Source organism: Bufo bufo, chromosome 4, assembly GCF_905171765.1.
Source record: "Bufo bufo chromosome 4, aBufBuf1.1, whole genome shotgun sequence".
In the NCBI taxonomy this organism is placed as follows: Eukaryota; Metazoa; Chordata; class Amphibia; order Anura; family Bufonidae; genus Bufo; species Bufo bufo.
The window spans coordinates 500586043-500603445 of NC_053392.1; positions in this window are offsets into that span (position 1 = coordinate 500586043).

Sequence of the window (17403 nt, forward strand, 5' to 3'; positions counted from 1 at the left end):
GTCAAATAGCCCTTACTTTCAAAGTTTTCCCAATTTTTCGGCTGACCGACTGACCTTCATTTCTTAAAGTAATGATGGCCACTCGTTTTTCTTTACTTAGCTGCTTTTTTCTTGCCATAATACAAATTCTAACAGTCTATTCAGTAGGACTATCAGCTGTGTATCCACCTGACTTGTCCTCAACGCCACTGATGGTCCCAACCCCATTTATAAGGCAAGAATTCCCACTTATTAAACCTGACAGGGCACACCTGTGAAGTGAAAACCATTTCAGGGGACTACCTCTTGAAGCTCATCAAGAGAATGCCAAGAGTGGCAAAAGCAGTAATCAAAGCAAAAGATGGCTACTTTGAAGAACCTAGAATATGACATATTTTCAGTTGTTTCACACTTGTTTGTTATGTATATAATTCCACATGTGTTAATTCATAGTTTTGACGCCTTCAGTGTGAATGTACAATTTTCATAGTCATGAAAATAAAGAAAACTCTTTGAATGAGAAGGTGTGTCCAAACTTTTGGTCTGTACTGTAGGTCTTGTACTAGTTCTACCTGGATTGTGATGAATATGATCCCACCTTGGAATCAACCCGGATATATTGCTATATATATGTCTGTCTGACAGATCTTCTCTGTATTGTATTATTATATGTAATTGCACTATATCTTGTTAAACAAGATCTGGATACTAGTCTAAAACATCCCAAAGATAGATTTATGCACATACCATGTAATCTTAAAAGCGAAGAACAGATCGCCCTCAATACATTGAGGGATGACAAAAATATCAGAATAAAACCGGCCGATAAAGGTGGGGTGATGGACACCGCAGCCTATGTCACTGAGATTAAACGACAATTGTCTGATATTAATACCTACTCCAAAGTGTCCAGCAACCCTATCTTTCGCATTAAGAAAGAAATCATTTCTTTACTTGACCATCACCTCCAACTAGGCACAATTAATAAACCCACCTATACCTTTCTTATTAACGATCATCCGGTTACCCCCGTCTTCTATATACTGCCCAAGATCCATAAGAATCTCACTAATCCTCCAGGCCGACCTATAGTCGCATCCACAGATTCCTCTCTTCTTTCTACTTCTAACTATTCACCCAACGCCCAGGCCTTCTGTTTAACACTTCTGAGGTTTGTTCTACACAACAACTACTTCATGATCGGCGATGACTACTACATTCAGAAGCGTGGGACGGCGATGGGTGCGAACGTGGTGCCACCATACGCAAATGCCTTCATGGCTAAATTTGAGGAGGATAAAATCTATCCTCACCTCCTTTTTCAACAGTTTGCACAGATTTGGTATCGTTATATTGATGATATCTTTTGCGTTTGGACTGGCGACACTGAGTCACTTTCTCACTTCATTGACTACATCAATAAACAAGACCCGGATCTTTTTTTTACTTCCCACATAGACCAACACAACATAAGCTTTCTAGATACATCGGTACTTAAGACACAAAGTGGATCACTAACTACCGACCTCTATAGGAAATCTACAGATCGCAATACATTGCTACACTACTCCTGCTGTCATCCCCAAAATACTAAACATTCTCTACTCCGGTCTCAGTTCAAATGTGTAGCTAGGATTGTAGCTGACCCATCCCTTCGTAACCAACGCCTTAGGCCTCATGCACACGACCGTTGTTGTGTTCCGTGTCCGTTGTTCTGTTTTCCGTGATTTTCTGCGGACCCATTGACTTTCAATGGGTCCATGGGAAACTCGGCTAATGCACCGTTTGTCATCCGCGTCCGTGATCCGTGTTTCCAGTCCGTGAAAAAATAGGACCTGTCCTATTTTTTTCACGGACAACGGTTCGCTGACCCATTCGAGTTAATAAGTTTATGAAAAAACACGGAGGCACACAAGATTATCATCCGCATCCGCACGTCCGCGTTAGTTTTTTTCCTATCATTTGCATGGCAAACTTGACTTAGACTTTTTTTTGCTTTCCTTCATGTCTGGTGATCCTCCAAAAATAAAGGAAGACACACGGAAACAAAAACGGATCACGGAACAACGGAACCCCATTTTGCGGAACGGAACACAACAACGGTCATGTGCATGAGGCCTTAATAAAATGGCGAGTAAATTTACAGACAGAGGCTATCCTACTAGGCTTTTGGAAGAAGAACTCACTTTGGCTAAATCGGCTCCCTCTAGATTTACTAAACCTACTGTCACGACCATGGTCATGGTCGTGACTCTGGACCCGCATGTGGTTGCCTGCGGTTTGGTATTGGTGAACTACATGGTGAGGGCTACTTGTTTGTTGCCTCACGTGTGGTTGCCGCTGGCAACAAGATTGTGTTTGACGGTATAGCATCCTGAGCGGTTGCTAGGAAGCTTGCTGCCAAGTGCATGCGGTTGCTCCTGGTTTGGTTTGTATGGTGTGCACTGTTACACCTTCCGTCACTTGTGTTTGCCCGTGGCAACGTGTAGTATTGTGTGCGTGTGTGGCAGTGTCTCGGCCTGCTGGCTGATTCCCAGGACATGATTGCCACGCATGCCGTTGCCGGCGGTAACTGGTGCGGTGTGATATTTATGTGTGCACTTTCCCAGTTTGTTGTGTATGAGGTTTAGTTATGTATGCACTTTCCCCTTAAGTGGTTTCGCTTCCCTCCTTGGTGTTGGAAGGGTTAATTCCCTTTCCACTGTTTGTCTGTGTGAGTGTGGCCACTATGGGCTATTTAGCCTCAGTTGAGACCTGATGTCTGAGGTGTACTCCAGCCTTGATTGTAAGCTGGAGGCACCCTCCTGGTCCCTTATACCATCTGCCAGTGAGGGCCACCCCTGTGGTCATAAATGTTTATATGTGATGTTAAGTTGATGTTGCTTTTCTCTCATGTTTAATGCAGCTATGGATCTAGGTTCCTGTGTGTGTATGTGTGTTTGCTTTGTCCGTTTATGTATGGTCTAGACATCAGCTTGTGAGCACGGGATCCAGTCCGCAAGGCTGTGGCAGGTAGGTTTGAACTAGAGTTGTTCTCCTACCATATCCATAGGTCTGTTTATGTACCCCATCTCCTTGCAGCTTGGTCACTTTAGACTCCTGTTTCTCCGCGTCCAGGAGGAACGGGCTGTCTAGCCAGCTCCTAGCTCAGGGATCTGCAGAGGGTTAGTAGGGATCCGAGGTTCCGGAGCATGAGCCCTCCTACCATCAAGGTCGGCTCATGCAGCTAGGAGTCAGGGTCAGATTAGGGATGCGCTAGGAGGTGACCTGCTCCCTAATTCTGTGGTCCTGGCCAAGTAGTGACCTACCATCTCCTGGCATCGCACGGCTGAGGGTTTCCCCCATCCTCAGCCGTGACACCTACATCTTCACCACGTATTCCTTTTATAACTACTTACCATCCTTTTGCTCCGAAGATACAAACCATAAATAAAAAACACTGGTCTCTATTAGGGCGATCTTACCCCAATGTCTCTGAATTTCAAAATCCCATCCGTATGTGTTATAAACGCCTGACTAATCTTAAAGATAAACTGGTACACGCTGAAATAGGCCCACTCACACCCAAACTTCGGCAAACCACCTTAATACCTCGTAAAACAGGCACCTACCCGTGCCTCCACTGCGTTCATTGTACTAATGTCATTAAGGGTAATAGGATTGTACACCCTCATTCAGGTAAAATTTACCACCCTAGAGACCTTTATACATGCAACTCCTCTTTTGTGGTGTATCTTATTAAATGCCCTTGTGGTTTACCCTACGTAGGTGAAACAACTCAGTGTATTCGTGACCGCATTTCCAAACATAAGTCCGATATCCGCTGCCAAAAAACGGAACTTCCGATCCCACATCACTTTTTATCCACAAAACACCAAATCAATCAGCTTCAGTTCCAGGTTTTAGAGCATGTGTTACCAGCACTACGAGGAGGAAATCGAATCGCACGCCTCAAGGAGCGAGAGGCTTTTTGGATCTTTGAACTAAAAACTCTGTCTCCCCATGGAATGAATAGGGACTTAGATTTTCGTATTTGATTTCCTGTTTATGTATTGATTGCTATTATCACTATTAGTATACACTCACCTAAAGAATTATTAGGAACACCTGTTCTATTTCTCATTAATGCAATTATCTAGTCAACCAATCACATGGCAGTTGCTTCAATGCATTTAGGGGTGTGGTCCTGGTCAAGACAATCTCCTGAACTCCAAACTGAATGTCAGAATGGGAAAGAAAGGTGATTTAAGCAATTTTGAGCGTGGCATGGTGGTTGGTGCCAGACGGGCCGGTCTGAGTATTTCACAATCTGCTCAGTTACTGGGATTTTCACGCACAACCATTTCTAGGGTTTACAAAGAATGGTGTAAAAAGGGAAAAACATCCAGTATGCGGCAGTCCTGTGGGCAAAAATGCCTTGTGGATGCTAGAGGTCAGAGGAGAATGGGCCGACTGATTCAAGCTGATAGAAGAGCAACGTTGACTGAAATAACCACTCGTTATAACCGAGGTATGCAGCAAAGCATTTGTGAAGCCACAACATGCACAACCTTGAGGCGGATGGGCTACAACAGCAGAAGACCCCACCGGGTACCACTCATCTCCACTACAAATAGGAAAAAGAGGCTACAATTTGCACGAGCTCACCAAAATTGGACTGTTGAAGACTGGAAAAATGTTGCCTGGTCTGATGAGTCTCGATTTCTGTTGAGACATTCAAATGGTAGAGTCCGAATTTGGCGTAAACAGAATGAGAACATGTATCCATCCTCTGATGGCTACTTCCAGCAGGATAATGCACCATGTCACAAAGCTTGAATCATTTCAAATTGGTTTCTTGAACATGACAATGAGTTCTCTGTACTAAAATGGCCCCAGTGTCACCAGATCTCAACCCAATATAGCATCTTTGGGATGTGGTGGAACGGGAGCTTCGTGCCCTGGATGTGCATCCCTCAAATCTCCATCAACTGCAAGATGCTATCCTATCAATATGGGCCAGCATTTCTAAAGAATGCTATCAGCACCTTGTTGAATCAATGCCACGTAGAATTAAGGCAGTTCTGAAGGCAAAAGGGGGTCCAACACCATATTAGTATGGTGTTCCTAATAATTCTTTAGGTGAGTGTATATATAGATATAGCCTTGATCATATTAATTAATTCTCCTTTTCTTACTTTCCAGAGAAAAAATGACCCCCATAGCCTCATCACAACAGGTAGTATATACTATCACATAATTTAGAGTTATTATTAGTATCGGCCTCTATATCCATTGTTTCCCTGTACTCTAATATTTTCCATCCATAACTGCTCTCTATTTATAATTGCATATTATCGATAAAGCCATGCACATCCTTTGTTATGTAGTGATCCTGCGCCTGCGTACTTCAGCAGCCTCCAGCGCCTGCGCATTAGGCCCCGATCTCCGGACATTCTAAGTCCAGAGCTGGGTGTTTGTGCGCATGCGCGAGTGACGTAATTACTCTCGCGATACTTCGGGGCCGGCGCCTGCGCAGGGTCCTTCTCTATTTCTATTCAAGCACCCCGATCTCCCGCTTGACACAAGTCCACCTGATGCCTCCAGATTCATATTACTAAGGTTCGTTTTTGTGTCTAGCGATTTGTTGCCATTATTGTCATCATTGCTGTGTCCTTTCGCATTTTTTGTTCTGCTCTTTACTATGCATCCCAACGTGATGGTCATAATGAGGATTATATGGCAGCCTGCATACTTTGTATCCCCCTAATTAAGCCAGCAATATGTTGTGTCCTTGATGTCATGCAGTAAGTCACACAATCTCAGCTACTATATGATTATTTATCCATTTTTACTACTGCTCCCCCATATAGGTCTTGTACTAGTTCTACCTGGATTGTGATGAATATGATCCCACCATGGAATCAACCTGTATATATTGATATATATATGTCTGTATGACAGATCTTCTCTGTATTGTATTATTATATGTAATTGCACTATATCTTAGATATCTCAATATCAGTTTGTTATCGATACTCTGTTGTATCTCAAACTTATTGTCTGCCCTATGGGTTATGTCTGTACTAAAATTCCATGCATTTATCTGTACTTAGGCCGTGAACAAGGTCCTGGACCGAAACGTTGGCCAGTGTTATAAGATTCAATCTTGGGATGGACAATAAATGAACCATTTCTGATCACTTTAAATACGAGTGCCGTGGTCTTTACCTATTTCATATTGATTATTACCACTAAGCACCGACGGTTACACAAGGAGTGCCATCCACTACAAACTATTATACCATCGGGATGGGGACCCGATCTTTATTATTTTCCCTTATAACATAGTTATAAGGGAAAATAATAACATTCTTAATACAGAATGCTTAGTAAAATAGTGATGGAGGTGTTAAAAAAACTTATAAACTTACCTTAATCCACTTGAACGCTCAGCCTGGCATGTCTTCTTTCTTTTTTGATGAAAAGGACCTGTGGTGACGTCACTGTGCTCATCACACGGTCCATCACATGTGAGGGACCATGTGATGAGTGCAGTGAAGTCATCAAAGGTCCTTTAGCCAGGTCCTGAAGAAAGTAGAAAGAAGAGGAGATCAGCTACGCGATCAAGTGGATGGGGTGAGTTAAATTTGTTTATTATTTTTAACCCCTAAAGCCACATTTTACTAAGCATTCTGTATTAAGAGTGCTATTATTTTCCCTTATAACCATGTTATAAGGGAAAATAATAAAATCTACAGAACACCTAACCCAAACCCGAACTTCTGTGATGAAGTCCGGGTTTGGGTCTGGGTACCAAACATGCAGATTTTTCTCACGTGCGTGCAAAAAACATTAAAACGCTTTGCACTCGCGCAGAAAAATCGTGCATTTTTCCGCAACGCACCCGCATCTTGTCCGGCCCTCACACGCGACGTCCATGTGAAAGAGGTCTTAGGGTCACTCCCAGTCCCAAGCCTAGACTGCTATTAGGCAGATACAAAAGGCTGGTGTATACTCTAGTTGCAAAAGAGCAGCTGGACTATTTGGGTTACTCCCAAACCTTGACTGCTGTTGGATTTAGAAACTAAGCATGAGATTCGATCTATGTGAATGAGAAGTGATAGTGGGAGTCCATTTGTGGATAAAATATGTGGATATGGATCTTGACTAGTGTTCATACCCCTTGTGATTGAAGAAGGGGAACTTGGGAATTTGAATAGTTTTAGGAAATATAAATGTTTTGGGGTATGAACTTCTATTTGTACATGGAAGTTTTATTTTATATTTATTTTTTCTTTGATTGTACAATATGAATTAGATGTGGGTATGCAATTATGTATTAGAAGATATGGAATGAATTAAAATGAAAGTATGAAAGGTAAATTATGTAAATAGAGGGAGGAGTTACTTCCGGCAAAGTATAAGAGACAAACCCCCCAAGGGTTTTACATATGCCCCTGAGGAAGCGAAGGCGAAACCCGGGTCGGGCGAGTGACGGGAGACCGATTTTAAAATTGAATATCTCTATGTTTTATGGAATCTTTTTTTTTTTTTAACTCGTTTTATTGAGAATAACAAATGAAAATTGGTACAATTACATATGTGACAGTATCATATTACATACACGTGAATATACATACTCCACAGTGGAGTCTCCTGGTACAATCTAAATGAGGTACATTTCCTCAATTAGGACATTTGAAAGCGACATATAATAAAGAAGGAGCACAACAAGTGGCATCTCTAAATGAAGTACAGTCCCCTCCCACCCCCTCTCCCCCACACAAACAATGAAGTACTGAGGTAGGTAGTATTATGCGTTTTGCACCGAGAGCATATGGGATGGCATTGCAGTAGCTGATGAAGAACACCAAGAACCCCAAATCTTTTCAAATTTCTGAGGACATTTTCTATTGCTATACATTATTTTTTTATAGGGCAATATCTGATTTACCAGTGCTTTCCACTGACCTATGGTCGGCGGTCTATACGCCATCCAACATAAAGCTATAGCTTTTCTGGCTAGGAATAGGGTCTCTCTTAAAAAGATGCAAACATACAGGGAACGGGTATCACTATCCACTACCCCCAGAAGGCAAATTTTAGGACAACATGGGATCACCTCTGTGACTAAAGTGGATAAAGTATCCACTACCTTTTTTCAAAATGGTTGTACCGTACGTATCGACAGTCCCAGATAAGAAGCCAAAAATCCGCATTGTTTTGAGCGCATATGTGGCATCTCGTGTGGTCTAATCTGCCCATCTTGTGTAACCTGGTGGGTGTCAGGTAACTCCTGTGAAGAATGAATAATTGAATAAGCCTGTTGTTGAGGGAAGGCGACACAGTTGATGGTGCACTCAAAGCTTCAGCCCATTCCTCATCAGTGATCTGTGTCACTTTCTCCTTCCACCTAGCTTCTACCAACAAAGGTTTGGATCGTACTTTGAGATCAAGAAGGTGTGTGTAAAGATTCGAGATCCCTCAGGGATCTGTTCTAGGACCCATATTGTTTAATATCTTTATCAGCGAAATTGCAGAAGGCCTCGATGGTAAGGTGTGTCTTTTTGCTGATGACACAAAGATTTGTAACAGGGTTGATGTTCCTAAACATAGAAACATAGAAACATAGAATGTGTCGGCAGATAAGAACCATTTGGCCCATCCAGTCTGCCCAATATACTAAATACTATGGATAGCCCCTGGCCCTATCTTATATGAAGGATGGCCTTATGCCTATCCCATGCATGCTTAAACTCCTCCACTGTATTTGCAGCCACCACTTCTGCAGGAAGGCTATTCCATGCATCCACTACTCTCTCAGTAAAGTAATACTTCCTGATATTACTTTTAAACCTTTGCCCCTCTAATTTAAAACTATGTCCTCTTGTAGCAGTTTTTCTTCTTTTAAATATTCTCTCCTCTTTTACCTTGTTGATTCCCTTTAAAGGGATACACCAAATGGAAAAGGATTTAGGAAAACTAGAGGAATGGTCAAAAATCTGGCAACTGAAATTTAATGTGGATAAGTGCAAAATAATGCACCTGGGGCGTAAAAACCCAAGAGCAGAATATAAAATCAGTGATACAGTCCTAACCTCAGTATCTGAGGAAAGGGATTTAGGGGTCAATATTTCAGAAGACTTAAAGGTAGGCAGACAATGTCATAGAGCAGCAGGAAATGCTAGCAGAATGCTTGGGTGTATAGGGTGAGGAATTACCAGTAGAAAGAGGGAGGTGCTCATGCCGCTCTACAGAGCACTAGTGAGACCTCATTTGGAGTATTGTGCTCAGTACTGGAGACCATATCTCCAGAAGGATATTGATACTTTGGAGAGAGTTCAGAGAAGAGCTACTAAACTGGTACATGGATTGCAGGATAAAACTTACCAGGAAAGATTAAAGGACCTTAACATGTATAGCTTGGAAGAAAGACGAGACAGAGGGGATATGATAGAAACTTTTAAATACATAAAGGGAAATCAGCAAGGTAAAAGAGGAGAGAATATTTAAAAGAAGAAAAACTGCTACAAGAGGACATAGTTTTAAATTAGAGGGGCAAAGGTTTAAAAGTAATATCAGGAAGTATTACTTTACTGAGAGAGTAGTGGATGCATGGAATAGCCTTCCTGCAGAAGTGGTAGCTGCAAATACAGTGAAGGAGTTTAAGCATGCATTAGATAGGCATAAGGCCATCCTTCATATAAGATAGGGCCAGGGGCTATCCATAGTACTCAGTATATTGGGCAGACTAGATGGGCCAAATGGTTCTTATCTGCCGACACATTCTCATTCTATGTTTCTATGTTTCTATTCCTCCTGGACCCTGTGTCTTGAGTATGCCTATTAATGGGTATTTGGAAATACTTCTTGTTATCCCATGGAATTGAGACTGAAGAGCATGTCGCAACTGCAGGAATCTGTAGAAGTGAGGCCGCAAAACTCCAAACTTCTCCTGTAACTGAGAGAATGAGTATAGAACGCCCTTCTCATACAGGTCCCTCAATGTGAGCACGCCATAATTTTCCCAGATAGTTCTCCCTTCACAGTGCTGCAAGTGTGGAAACATAGGATTGTTCCATAATACTATATCTTCAGGAAGGTCTTGGTATTGCTGAAGCTTAGCAGCTCCCCAAACCTGATGAGCTAACCTGTGTATGGGTAGTATTCGGCCGTCTATTGTTTGTAGGTTTTCCAGAACTGGCCACAAGGTTGACAGACCCAAATGACATTTCAGGTAAAATTCAGAATTTGGCAAGGGAGTCTGCGAAACCCAAGTGGTCAAAAATCTAAGCTGTCCTGCCAAGAAATAAAGAAAAAACTCTGGCATGGCTGCTCCCCCCTGCTGCCAGCACCTCTGCAAGTTGTCAAAGGCCAGCTTCATTCTCTCCTTTCCCCACACAAATCTTGCTATAGCAGAGTGTAGCCTTATGAAGAAACTCCTCGGAACTGGGGTGCATGCATGTCCTAATAGATATAATGCTTTGGGTAGGAGAATCATCTTGATAAGGTTCAATCTGCCCATTATGGATAAAAAGCAATGTGGTCCAGGACTTGAATTTGTCTACAGCATAAGACTCAATAGGGACAATGTTAAGCTGGTGTGACATTGCTGGGTCCTTGGTAATAATGACACCCAGGTATTTAAAATGTTCCACCACCATAAGATTGTGATATACAGGGGGCCAGCTCGGGGACCATAAGGGCATGAGGGCCGATTTGGACCAATTAATTGTAGGCCAGAAAAATTACCAAATCTATCGATCAAGTCAATTGCCCTTGGTAGGGATAAATCTACTGAGTCCATGAACAGAATAAGATCGTCTGCATACAACCCCAGTCTATCCTCCCTGCCTCCTATTGACACTCCTTTAAAGATATTGTCTTGGCGTATTCTAATGGCTAAATGTTCAATCGCCACTGCAAAGAGCAGTGGAGATAGGGGACATCCCTTCCGGGTTCCCCTGTTCAGAGGAAAAGTAGAGGACAAGGAGCCATTGACCATAATATTAGCTGTAGGCCGGTGATAGAGTACCCTTATCCATTTGATAAAAGTGGGACCAAAGCCGAAGCATTCCATGACATGCAATAGGAACGCCCACTCTATTGAATCAAATGCCTTGGCTGTATCTAAGGATGCCAAAGCCCACTGTCTGCCGTCCATACATCCCACCTACGCCACCACTTGGGCTCTCCTGATATTGCTAGAGGTGGATCGACCTGGTATGAACCCAGATTGATCCTCATGAACAATTGAGGCAATCACTCTATTCAATCTATTTGCAAAAATCTTAGTCAAGATTTTGTAATCTAGATTCAATAGTGATATTGGGCGATAAGACCCACATTCTAGGGCAGTGATGGCTAACCTTGGCACTCCAGCTGTGGTGAAACTATGACTCCCAGCATGCTCCATTTATTTCTACAGAGTTCTGAGAGCAGTCAAGCAAGGGGGGCATCTTGGGAGTTGTAGTTTTACCACAGCTGGAGTGCCAAGGTTAGCCATCACTGTTCTAGGGGATTTTTATCTGGCTTTAGGAGGACTACAATAGAGGCGTCGTAAAGTGTATCTGGTAACTGGCCCTTGTCCAGAGAAGCAGCATATATCTTGCGTAGCTGAGGACCCAAGATATCCTCATATTTAGAATATACCTCCAGGGGGATGCCGTCTGGGCCTGGGGACTTTCCTAAGTTTAAACCTTTAATCGCAGCAGTTACCTCCTCTAGCGTAATCTCTTCGTCAAGAAGCCCCCTATCCAAGGGTGATAATTGAGGATGAGCCACCTCCTCTAAGTACGTTCGTAGATCAGACAATGTATACTGGGTTCTTGAGGAGTATAATTCACTATAGAATTCTCTAAATCTGTTTAATATTCCACCAGGGTCCTCCACTACGGTTCCATCCTCATTCTGGATGCGAATGATCGGAGGAGCCATAGTGTTGCGTCTGACAACCTGTGCTAGGACCTTCCCTGTTTTACTACCTTGCTCAAAAGCTTGTTGTTTAAGGAAGAAGAGCTTGCGATCGCTCTTTTCTTGCAAGCATAACATATACTGCCAGCCTTTCTGCATCCAATCTAGTCTATTCTCTTCAGAGGGGTCAGAAACGTATGCATTCTCTGCTGTTTTACATATTGCACACAGCTCCTCTTCCTTAAGCCTCGCAGTCTTCTTAATGTAAGATATGGATGATTTGACGCAGCCTCTCATAAAAGCTTTCAGGGTGTCCCATAGTATAAGAACATCGCTATCTCCCTCTGTGTTAAGATCTAGGAACACTCTCAACTGGTCAGGTATACGGTCATTTATGTTCATCAGGGACAGCCAGAATGAGTGAATGCGAAGACTGTGGCCACGTAATCCCCCATCAGATGGGAGCAGCATCCCCACAATAGGCGCATGGTCAGACGGTCCCTGAGGCACATACTTCACATCAGAGATTGTGAGATAAGCTTGCACATCACATAACAGATAATCTATGTGGGATAGCGCCCCTTTAGAGGGCGTGAAGCAAGAGAACTCTCTATTAGACGGGTTTCTTTCCCTCCACACATCTAGCCACCCCAGCTCCGATATTAAGCGTCTAAGTCGCGAATCACCCGTTTGTAAGCCATCCGCACGGGGATTGGCCAGAAACCTATCTAATGTCTCGTCTCCTACCAAATTAAGGTCCCCCATGCAGGGCCGGTACAAGGCAGGGGCCGAAGGAGCGGGTGCCCTGGGCGCTACCATTTGCGGACAGGAGGGGGGCGCAGGTGAAGTGCCAGCAGCAGTGGCGTCGCCAGGGGGGGGCCAGAGGGGGCCACGGCCCCCCCTACATCATGCTGTGCCCCCCCATGTGCCCCCCCAACTAAAATGACCCCCCCCCCCCAAGTGAGCAGCCGCCGCCGGGCACAGGGAGATGAGCGCTTCCATTGCGCTCATCTCCATTGTAAACTGTCTGTGCCAGCGGAGGTGCAGGGGAGGGAGAGGCGTGTCCCTTCCCTTTCCTCTGATAGGCTGCAGGCAGGCACCGAAGTGGAGGAGAGGCCCCGCCCCCTAATTACTCCTGTTTACCTTTCTAAAGCTAAAGGACCTTTGATGATGTCATCACAGGTCCTGTAAGGGAACTGCACAGTGTAAAGTGTAGTTCCCAGGTTAGAACAGTGCATCTGCCAGGACCTGTGATGACATCATCTTCAACATCACAGGTCCTGCAGAATCTAGCAAAGGAACTGCACCAAAAATGGTGTAGTTCCTAGGTTTCAAAGGTACATCTGCCAGGACCTGTGATGACATCATCACAGGTCCTTCAACCCCTAACAGCAAGTATTAAAAGTTCACAAGCAGCTCTGTATTGATCCATACAGACTGGAATGGAGAGGTAAGAGGAGGTCCTCCACTTTTCATCATTTACCCCCCCTCCATGCCCTGTTTTTACTCATTGCTCACTCATGTATACTACTTCAGACAGTTACCACTACCTCATGTACCTCACAGTGACTATAATGCATAACTGACCACATATTTCTATAAACACTGCATCTACAGTATTATACCTTCTATGTGTCACATCAATACACTGCTCTGTATATATATATATATATATATATACACACACATACATGCACACACACTGCATATATTACACAGTATTATACATGCAATATGTACAGATATATAGTATATACCGCAGTGCACTGATATGTGAGGTATGAGGTATAATAGATGCTGTGTGTACAGATATCAGTACACTTCTGTATATACTATATATGTGAGGTACGAGGTATAATAGATGCAGTGTGTACAGATATATAGTATATACAGCAGTGTACTGATATGTGAGGTACGAGGTGTCAATACACTGCTGTATTTACTATATACCTGTACACACTGCATCTATTATACCTCGTACCTCACATATTACACTACTGTATATACTGTATACACTGCATATATTATACCCCGTACCTCACATATCAGTACACTGCTGTATATACTATATACCTTTACACACTGCATCTATTATACCCTGTACCTCACATATCAGAACACTAGGGAATATACTATATACCTGTACACACTGCATCTATTATACCGCGTACCTCACATAACTGTACACTGCTGTATATAATATACATCTGCATCTATTATACCTCTTTTGTGTGCCAGGGCTGTTTTGTAATCCCATTCCGGCCCTGATGGCATAAATTATAAAACGCAGCAGCAAGAATAGTTCATGGAACAAAGGGAGGGGCTATAAAAGGGGAATGGGGGCCCAATTTAGATTCCTGCTATGGGGCCCAGTGATTTTTATGTACGCCCCTGGCTGCAGGCACTAGGCCGGCAGCCTATCAGAGGCCGGCGCAATGACGTCATCGTGCCGCCTGAGCCTTACATTACAGCGTGGGACACAGGAAGAGGCTGCATCGCATCGCTGACACTTAGGTAAGTATAAGTGTTTTTTTTTTGTTTTTTTTTACAATAGTGTTACTGGCACATTGGGGGGGCTTATTACAAAACTGGCACATGATGATGGGGGGGACTTTATACTGGCACATGATGATGGGGGGGAACTTTATAGTGTCTGTGACTTTCAAAGTCCCACAGTCCTTTGTTCTATTGCTTTAAGTATATTCTTGTTTTGAAACAACATTGATTCTTTCTTAAAAACGGGGGGGGGGGGGGGGGGGGCGCAGTTTGCCATCTTCGCCCTGGGCACCAAATGGCCTTGTCCCAGCCCTGCCCCCATGCATAATACCCCGGCGGATGGGAACTGAGCTGCAAAGCCCGCCGCAGCCTGTAGGACAGAGAGGTTAGCAGGAGGAGGTATATACACACCTAGTATAACATAAGGTACGCCATTCAAGTGTGCAAATACAAAGACATACTGGCCTTCAGGATCTATCACCTCCTGTTGTACCTCCCACCTGACTGATCGGTGAACCAGTAAGGACACGCCTCTAGAATATGATGTACCATATGCACTTCTTGCCCATTGTACCCATGGTTTATGCAATCTACCCTCCGTTTCGGCTGTGATATAGGTTTCCTGGAGGCATAGTATGTGGGGATTATATATACGGATTTGTGCGAATACCGCCATACGCTTCCTGGGACCTCCTAAACCACGCACATTCCAGGACATGCATGTTACAGATGCCATGTGTTCTGTGTAGATATCATTGAATACAATAGGCCAGGAAACCCATATTCACATGCCGTAAGCCTACCACAGCAGTGTATACTATAACAATAGATGATGCACAAATTGACATATAAACAGTTAAACTGAGAACTAAACATTAAATCCCAGCGAACCGGGCAATAAACATATTTGAAGCATGGAACATTTGTGACCATGATAGTGGGGGACCTGCACAGTGTAGAGATGATATAAACAAGTGCAGGTGAAAGAGCTAGCTCCCAATATTAATTATAAGCATGGTCAGTAGCATATTGCATCTTAAACCTAACCTGAGACATATGTCAGACATACCCACGGGTCTCTCACACCCGATTGCTGACAGATGTAATGTTCATATGGTAGTCCAATAGAACCCTCAACGCTCATAATGAGAAGAAACATATGATGAGCAAGTCCCGACCCGGATCCAGGACATATATTATTATTTCTACTGAAGTGTCACCTCATCTCTGGGGTGCATTCCGGGGCCTCACTAGGAGCCAGTCCTCGGCCTCCCTAGGGTTGTTAAAGAAATGCGATTTCCCACCATCTAGGACTCTCAAACGGGCCGGATAGGCCATTGAATATTGCAAATTGAGATCACGCAAACGTTTCTTTATAGATATAAACGTAGCCCTCTTCTTCTGTAGCTCTGCTGAGAAATCTAGGTATAAGGAGATGTTAGCAGATCCGAGGGTGATGGTTTGCTTGATTCTTGCCTTGGAAAGAATGAGGTCGCGATCCCGCCAGTTAAGCATGCGGGCAAGGAGCGGTCTTGAAGGAGCCCCAGGTGGGGGCTTTCGAGCCGGGACCCGGTGAGCCCTCTCCACTGCATAGGCCGCCGAGAATGATGCGTCCGGGAACGTTGATTTGAACCATCCCTCTAAAAATGAAGCAGGGTCGGATCCCTCAGACCTCTCAGGCATTCCCAATATACGTATATTATTTCTTCTCGAGCGGTTTTCTAAGTCGTCACATTTCTGACGCCACATTTCAACCGCTCCCTCTACAGCAGACACTCTAGCTGCCAAGGGTCTGGTCGAGTCCTCCAGCTCTGACACCCTTTCCTCTGTGAGCCGAACCCGCTCTCTCAATTGCTGAACGTCATGGCGCAAGAGGCCCAGGTCCACTCTGACCTCCTCTATCTTGCCTATAAGTGACGACTGGCATCCCATGATAGCTACCATCAGCTGACTGTGGGAAGTCTGCAGGGTAAGTTCGGGTTCCTCCTCCGTCTGGGGCTTGTCCAGCTTGTCCCCTGGTTAGCGGTGCACGAGGAGAGGAGGTAGCGGCAGCGCCATGTTGTGACTCCTGGCGGGCAAATTCCTTCAGGCGATCCGCCACTTGTTGTGCCTTGCTGGGACCCATGACCAGGGTGTGCGGTCTCTGGGGGTTCTTTGGCTCAGGTTAGAGTGAAAATAGCTTTGTTACCAGCTCAGGATTGCTCAGGATGGAATTATGGAGCCGGAGCAGCTCTCAGACACGTCCGGCCATGTCGGGAGTTAGCCACGCCCCCCTCTTTATGGAATCTTTTAAGTATAATAAATACTGGTTTGATATCAAGTGCTAGCAGTACTGCACTATTCTTGGCCATTCTGTCCTTTCCAATATAGGAGGTGCAGACGAGAGTTATTGTGGAGTCCACGCTTGACATAACAGTGATTGACTATACCGAGACAGTTGTCTATCTACTACAATTTGGTCGGATCTGTGTCTATCTAGAGCTGTGCGGTCTTTATGACTATTAGGCCTCATGCACACGACCGCTCCGTTTTTTGCGGTCCGCAAATTGCGGATCCGCAAAACACGGAAGCCGCCCGTGTGCCTTCCACAATTTGCGGAACAGAACAGGCGGCCCATTGTAGAAATGCCTATTCTTGTCCGCATTCCGGGGCCTCACTAGGAGCCAGTCCTCGGCCTCCCTAGGGTTGTTAAAGAAATGCGATTTCCCGACATCTAGGACTCTCAAACGGGCCGGATAGGCCATTGAATATTGGAAATCGAGATCACGCAAACGTTTCTTTATAGATATAAACGTAGCCCTCTTCTTCTGTAGCTCTGCTGAGAAATCCGGGTATAAGGAGATGTTAGCAGATCCGAGGGTGATGGTTTGCTTGATTCTTGCCTTGGAAAGAATGAGGTCGTGATCCCGCCAGTTAAGCATGCGGGCAAGGAGCGGTCTTGAAGGAGCCCCAGGTGGGGGCATTCGAGCCGGGACCCGGTGAGCCCTCTCCACTGCATAGGCCGCCGAGAATGATGCGTCCGGGAACATTGAT